Genomic DNA, 8,381 nt, shown 5'->3' with positions numbered 1-8,381 from the left:
CCCCCTCCGTCCTTCAGGCTTACTGATCAGGCCCTCACCCAACAAAGGGCACTGCGTTCATCCACCTCTGGCCTGCTCGCCTCCCTACCTCTGAGGAAGTACAGTTCCCGCTCAGCCCAGTCAAACTGTTCGCTGCTCTGGCACCCAATGGTGGAACAAACTCCCTCACGACGCCAGGTCAGGGAGTCAATCACCACCTTCCGGAGACACCTGAAACCTCACCTCTTTAAGGAATACCTAGGATAGGATAAAGTAATCCTTCTAACCCCCCCCCCCTTAAAAGAGTTAGATGCACTATTGTAAAGTGGTTGTTCCACTGGATATCATAAGGTGAATGCACCAATTTGTAAGTCGCTCTGGATAAGAGCGTCTGCTAATGACTTAAATGTAATGTAAATGTCATTGTCCATTTGGAAGACCCCATTTGCGACCAAGCTTTAACTTCTTGACTGATATCTTGATGTTGCTTCAATATATCCACTCATTTTACTTCTTATTTTCGGAAGTGCACCAGTCCTTCATGCAGCAAAGCACCCCCACAACATGATGCTGCCACCCCTGTGCTTCATGGTTGGGATGGTGTTCTTCGGGTGCAAGCCACTCCCTTTTTTCCTCCAAACATAACGATGGTCATTGAGTTGAGTTTATTTTATTTTTACAGGACAGTGCACATTAATCATGTTTCAGTAAAAGTGCCGGTTTTAGCCAGCCGGCTAATTTTCAACCGCAGTCCCTGGGCAGGTTATTAAAAACAATTACAATATAGACAATCATTGAGCAGTGAGCACATGCAGAGCAACATAGGGCAAGCAAGACATAGCATACAGACAGAGCAACATAGAACAAAAGCATTATGGCCAAACAGTTCTATTTTTGTTTCATCAAACCAGAGGGACATTTCTCCACAAATTACAGTCTTTGTCCCCATGTGCAGTTGCAAACTGTAGTCTGGCTTTTTTTTATGGCGGTTTTGGAGCAGTGGCTTCTTCCTTGCTGAGCGGCCTTTCAGGTTATATCGATATAGGACTCGTTTTACTGTGGATATAGATACTTTTGTACCTGTTCCTCCAGCATCTTCACAAGGTCCTTTGCTGTTGTTCTGGGATTGATTTGCACTTTTCACACCAAAGTACGTTCATCTCTAGAAGACAGAACGCGTCTCCTTCCTGAGCGGTATGACGCCTGCGGGGTCCATGGTGTTTATACTTGCGTACTGTCTGTAAACAATTGTTGGAAAAATTACTTGTGTCATGCGCAAAGTAGATGTCCTAACCGACTTGCCAAAACTATAGTTTGTTAACAAGAAATGTGTGGAGTTGTTGAAAAACGAGTTAAGTACTCCAACCTAAGTGTATGTAAACTTCCGACTTCAACTGTATAACACAGTATATGTTTTGGTGATTTTTCTGTAAAGCAGTATCTGTAGTTTAAACTACCCATGTCTACAGTGTAGAGGTCACAAACCACAACAAGCCGTCTGAAACTGTTCTGCAGTCATCGCAATAATTATCCTCCGTGTGACTGACACAAGTTGCAATGTTGGAAAAAGATTAAGGCGTAGCGATTGAGACAGTTTGCAGACTCTCACAAGAGAAGTGCTCGTTGTACTAGATTGAAAATAGTATTTCAATCAATACTTTATGCCACTGTGAGTTGGAGGCAGAATTTGACCAAGTATTTTTGTACAGAAGCACAACATTATTTTCTGTCAGTATTCTTCATATATGGTCAACCGGATTACAAACATCTACTTGTTCAAGGTTATTTACTCATAAACAACAGTCATCTGTACAGGCTACACTTATCCATACTCCCTCTCTGCCCTCTACCTCCACTCGTCTGCCCCTCTGTCCCTCTCTGTCTGTAATTAGTAATTAGTCTGGTTGGGACCTGCCCAGACCTCTACTGAAACAGCCCCTTGGCCTGGGAGTTTCCCTGGTGATTAATGTCTCAACCAATGTCAATCAAGTTTCAATAAAATGTATTTCATGAAACCCTTTTTACATCTGCAGTTGTAACAAAGTGCTATACAGATACCCAGCCTAAAACCCCAAAGAGCAAGCAATCCAGATGTAGAAGCATAGTGGCTAGGAAAAACTATCTAGAAAGGCAGGCTCCTAGGAAGAAACCTAGAGAGGAACCAGGCTCAGAGGGGTGGCCAGTCCTTTTCTGGCTGTGCCAGGTGGAGATTAAAAGCGTATAAGGCCATTTAGGCCAGATCTGTTCTTCAAGACGTTCAAACGTTCGTACATGACCAGGAGGTTCAAATAATATCCACAGTGGTTATAGAGGGTGTAGCAGTTTGACACCTCAGCTGTCTCGACCACTGTGTTGACCACTGTCTCGACCACTGTGTGTGTGTGTGTGTGCACGTGTTTGTTACAGCAGTGAATGTGTGTGCGACTGTGCGTGTATTTACCTGTGTCACCTCCATGTCCTCTTTGTTTTGTCATAGACCCCAGCTTGTTCCCACGTGTCCTTTCAGACAACACAGCTTATTGTCACAGAGACAGCAGGCTTCTCTGGCTAGCTCCAATCACAGGCCCCCAGCCCTAAAAAAAAAGACCGGATAAGTAATTTGAACCAGTCATGATATGAGAGTAGCTGATAGCGGCACTAGCGATAGCCCACTCACTCCACCCTGACTGACTCTGCATTGGGAATTACCCACATACAGGATGCACATTCCTAATAGCAAGTTGTATGTGGGACTTTTCATTTTGGTAAACCCCACATTTTTTCTTTAGACAAATCCAGGGCTTTCCAGCATCGTTAGAGACACAACATCTGTCAGATGTAGATGTAACATGACAAAAAACACTTTGAAGCTGAGTTTTCCTTCTTTTAAGGCAAGTATAAACATTAGTTGTTGTTATGTCAGTTAAGGAAACATATTGGCTATCGCTGTCATTAACAACAACCGTCTGTTTTTCGTGAAGGGGAGAGCTTGCTACTCTTGAGTGCTTGCTTGGTGTGTTAAGGACTGAAAAAACTGTAATTTTGAATTACATGTTCTCTGCCTGTTGCTTGTAACCAAGACATTTTAATGACAGATCGAAACTTCAGCTTATGAGACCTTGCTATGTGTTTTGAAGGTTTCCTACTGTATGCTGACTGAACAAGATTGAAAAGCAACTAGGAAACTAGGCCCTTTGAGAAATGTACTGGACCCAAATGCATTGGGTGCATAACCCATTAGGGCGTCCACCCACGGTGCTCAAAATGACAGAAATCGCATTTAGATTATGGTAATGCATTTTAACAGAACAGAACTCCTCTAACGAAGAGGCCGATAAAACATAATTTTCAAACATTTGCCAAAATGCAATTAGAGGAAAAACATCAATCTAAAACGGCCCCCCTGATGCAAGCCGTTCCATATGTGACAGAGATGAAAATAGAAAGAGGGGGAATTTAAAGATGCAACAACTAGGATGGGTTGCTAATATGACTAGAATTGTGCCTTTGGCTTCTGGATAACAAAAGAAAGTTGATATGAAAACCAATAGAACAAGAGAGAAATGGCATATGAGTAAGTCTAAGTTTCCCTTATAGTAAATTTTATATATACATTTGCCGAAATTATATAATAAATCATTCTAAATACTTCACCAGAGAGCATGCTGCAGAGGAATTGAGGATCATTTGCTTCTTTAAAAAAATAGCTGTGAATTGTTTCAAATCACAAGCTCGTAGGCCTACGATGGCTGTTTGGGAAGCCCACAATTTGTGCAGCGTGCGTGGCAATAGACCTAGCTGATTAGCTGTCAGTGAAAAACATCTAAAATATGTCTGAAGATAATGTATCTTGAGTATAATTGAAAGTGTTGAGACAAGAAGAAGGGGAGGGGTGTGTGGCAATGATATAGGTGTGTCTCTCTCCAGAATGCATGCTCAACGAAGTCTGTTTTTTTACATCCATTGCAAATTATAATAGGTCCTCACAGTATTTGAAAAGTCTTTCCAATAACCTCCCCCTCTAATCAACAAGCCTAGGTGTGAAAGACCAAAATATAATGATCTCATGTTCCCATATATCCAGTGGAAACGTCATAAAATACCTGCACACTTTTTCCTTGCACAAAAAGTGTCGAGGCCCTGGATAAATTGTAAGCTTACCAAACTTGAAACTCACACGCCACCTAATGAAGTAATTGCCTATTGGTTAATTTGAAGCAAGGTAAGAAATCAAGTTTTATTAGTCACATGCTCCAAATACAACAGGTGTAGATCTTACAGTGAAATGCTTACTTATGAACCCCTAACCAACAATGTACATGTAGGTAGAGTTATTAAAGTGACTGCATAGATGACAACAGAGTAGCAGTGGTGTAAAGAGGGGGTGTAGTAGCTTTCTTTCCGCTTTACCATAGCCACTGCCCAAGCTTGAAGCGGGGTTGTTTCGTACGCATACAGTCCACACTCAAGGTTTCCAAACGGCCAAACATTCAATGAGATCCAGGGATATGGTGCAACAATTTTTTTTATTCTTATATCTAACAAAAAATGATTATCCAATCAAGTTAAAGCATAGATTACTTGATATGGGAAATACATAATATGATCTGTCTGTCTGTATGTATGTCTGTATGGTCAAAAAACTATACCGCTCCCGCGTCTAGCAAGGACTCCTTCCCCCGAAGGCCCAACTTCCTGCCTTTATCCTAACACACTTACCACAGTACAATGAATGGGCAAGAGGGGGGGCCAAAAACTAAGTTACACTAACAACAAATTAATATATCTCAATCAGGTAAATATAAATCATAAAGGTATGTACCTAATATTTTATCATATACATTAATATTTCATATATTTACACAAATGTACATGGAGTTCGGTATGTTCAGTCTTTTATACAAATATGTCCAAATCGGCTCTAACGGGGTGAGGGTTGCACTGCAAATAGTCTGGGTAGCCATTTGACTAGATGTTCAGGAGTCTTAGAAGGGGTAGAAGCTGTTTAGAAGCCTCTTGGACCTAGACTTGGTGCTCCGGTACCGCTTGCTGTGCGGTAGCAGAGAGAGTCTATGACTAGGGTGGCTGGAGTCTTTGACAGTTTTTAGGGCCTTCCTCTGACACCACCTGGTATAGAGGTCCTGGATGGCAGGAAGCTTGGCCCCAGTGATGTACTGGGCCTTTTGCACTACCCTCTAGTGCCTTGCGGTCGGAGGCCAAGCAGTTGCCATACCAGCCAGTGAGGCAATCAGTTAGGATGCTCTTGATGACGCATCTGTAGAAGGTTTTGATGATCTGAGGACCCATGTCTAATCTTTAGTCTTTTCAGTCTCGGCCGCTCTTTCTCCGCCTCCTCTTCATGCAGATCACGGGGATCGGGGTCTGTTCCCGAGGAAGCGGTATATCCTTCGCGTCGTGCTCGTCAGAGTCATGAAAGGAATAAAAAGGATTCTGCAAGTCCGTGATGAGTAATCGCAGTCCTGATGTCCAGAAGTTATTTTCGGTCATAAGAGACGGTAGCGGCAACATTATGTACAAAATAAGTAAAAAAATAAGGTGCAAATTAACGAACAATAAACAGAATCGGCTGGGGGCACGTAAAATGGTTGCCTTCTGCTCCGGCGCCATCTTAGTGCATGAGACATGCCTCATAATATGAAATAAAACCTTTCAGGTTTCAAACAATTAAGTAGGCCTATGTTTTGAAAATACATAGCTCACATTGTAAAGTGGTGGGTGACACGTTGCCTGTATTTAAATGCTGAATGGGAGCCGCGCTTCAATGACCGAATAAAATGAATAGCTCTTTTTAATCGTGGCCGTCAACTTTTGTTAATACGTCTTTGCATTTAGATGTGTTGCACAATGAATGGGCTTGATTTGATTTTGATTTATAAAAGGACATTTTACTCCAGTCGCAACCAGCTGAGGAGCTGCAGCAGAAATCCCGCAAAAAATAGGCTATGTGGGTGTGATAGTTGTGTTTTTATGAATAAGATAGGCATACATGACGACAAACGCCAATTTAAGTCCACTAAATTATGCAAATTAACCTGTAGATCAATAAACATGCTGGTCAAATGTGTTTCCAACAATGAATAAAAAGCATTATTTTGCAATGGGATAGATTTTTCTCCCGGTCAATTTGGCTGGCAACAATTTTATTTATCGGCTTTTAATTTGCTCCGAACCGACAAGGTGAATAATCTGTGGTTGTGCCTTTTGAGCAAGGCACTTCAACCAGTCAATCAAATGTATTTATTAAGCCCTTCTTACCTCAGCTGATGTCACAAAGTGCTGTACAGAAACCCAGCCTAAAACCCCAAACAGCAAGCAATGCAGGTGTAGAAGCACGGTGGCTAGGAAAAACTAAGCGTTACCTTTGCTGCGGAGGATAAGTTCATTAGAGTTACCAGCCTCAGAAATTGCAGGCCAAATAAATGCTTCAGAGTTCAACTAACAGACAAATCTCAGAGGAGACTGTGTGAATCAGGCCTTCATGGTCAAATTGCTGCATAGAAACCACTACGAAAGGACACTAATAACAAGAAGAGACTTGCTTGAGGCAAGAAACACGAGCAATGGACATTAGACTGGTGGAAATCTGTCCTTTCCAAATGTGAGATTTTGGGCTCCAACCGCCTTGTCTTTGTGAGACGCAGAGTAGCATTTGGTACCCACCATGAAGCATAGAGGAGGTGGTGTAGGGGTGCTTTGCTGGTGACACTGTCTGTGATTTATTTAGAATTCAAGTTACACTTGACCAGTATCCCATCTGGTTTGGGCTTAGTGGGACTATCATTTGTTTTTCAACAGAACAATGACCCAACACACCTCCAGGCTGTGTAAGGGCTATTTGACCATTGCTGCATCAGATGACATTGGCCTCCACAATCACCCGACCTCAAAACTGAAGTACAGTTCCCGCTCAGCCCAGTCAAAACTGTTCGCTGCTCTGGCACCCCAATGGTGGAACAAACTCCCTCACGACGCCAGGTCAGCGGAGTCAATCACCACCTTCCGGAGACACCTGAAACCCCACCTCTTTAAGGAATACCTAGGATAGGATAAAGTAATCCTTCTAACCCCCCCCCCTTAAAAGAGTTAGATGCACTATTGTAAAGTGGTTGTTCCACTGGATATCATAAGGTGAATGCACCAATTTGTAAGTCGCTCTGGATAAGAGCGTCTGCTAAATGACTTGTAATGTAATGTAAATGTAAGATGGTTTGGGATGGTCGGACCGCAGAGTGAAGGAAAAGCAGCCAACCAGTGCTCAGCATATGTGGGAACTCCTTCAAGACTGTTGGAAAAGCATTCCAGGTGAAGCTGGTTGAGAGAATGCCAAGAGTGTGCAAAGCTGTCATCAAGGCATTTGTTAAACACTTTTTTTGGTTACCACATGATTCCATGTGTGTTATTTCATAGTTTTGATGTCTTCACTATTATTCTATAATGTAGAAAACATTTGACTGGTACTGTAAGTATTCATACCCCTGAGTCAATACATGTTAGATTTACCTTTGGCAGCGATTACAGCTTTGAGTCTTTCTGTGTAAGTCTAAGGGTTTTGTACACCTGCATTGTACACTATTTGCCCATTTATTCTTTATAAAATTATTCAAGCTCTGTCAAATTGGTTGTTTATCATTGCTAGACAACCATTTTCAAGTCTTGTCATAGATTTTCAAGGCGATTTAAGTCAAACTGTAACTAATCCACTCAGGAACATTCACTGTCATCTTGTTATGCAACTCCTGTGTAAATTTGGCCTTGTTTTAGGTTATTGTCCTGCTGAAAGGTGAATTCATCTCCCAGTATTTGGTGGAAAGCAGACCGAACCAGGTTTTCCTCTAGGATTTTGCCCGTGCTTAGCTCTGTTTAATTTCTTATCCTGAAAAAGTTACAACCATACCCATAAAATGATCCAGCCAGTACTATGCTTGAAAATATGGAGAGTCGTACTAAGTCATGTATTGGATTTGTCCCATACATAACACTTTGTATTCAGGAACAAAAGTTTGTTTTGACACACTTTCTTTTGCAGTGTTACTGTAATCCCTTGTTGCAAACAGGGTGCATGGTTTGGAATATTTTATTCTGTACCAGCTTCTTTTTTTCACTCTGTGAATTAGGCTAGTATTGTGGAGTACCTACAATGATGATGATCCATCATCAAATCAAATCAAAATCAAATCAAATGTATTTATATAGCCCTTCGTACATCAGCTGATATCTCAAAGTGCTGTGCAGAAACCCAGCCTAAACCCCTAACAGCAAGCAATGCAGGTGTAGAAGCACGGTGGCTAGGAAAAACTCCCTAGAAAAGCCAAAACCTAGGAAGAAACCTAGAGAGGAACCAGGCTATGAGGGGTGGCCAGTCCACTTCTGGCTGTGCCGGGTGGAGATTATAACAGAACATG

General features: G+C 42.0%; 1 pseudogene; it reads right to left on the bottom strand.

The window, feature by feature from the left end:
• Nucleotides 1–5,265, bottom strand: part of LOC139023914 (uncharacterized) — a 37,136-nt pseudogene extending 31,871 nt beyond the window's left edge.
• Nucleotides 5,266–8,381: the final 3,116 nt, after the last annotated feature.

This window comes from Salvelinus sp. IW2-2015, unplaced genomic scaffold (assembly GCF_002910315.2).
Source record: "Salvelinus sp. IW2-2015 unplaced genomic scaffold, ASM291031v2 Un_scaffold451, whole genome shotgun sequence".
In the NCBI taxonomy this organism is placed as follows: domain Eukaryota; kingdom Metazoa; phylum Chordata; class Actinopteri; order Salmoniformes; family Salmonidae; genus Salvelinus; species Salvelinus sp. IW2-2015.
The sequence above is the reverse complement of the archived record's forward strand: the minus strand, read 5'-3'. Positions and strand labels throughout refer to the sequence as shown.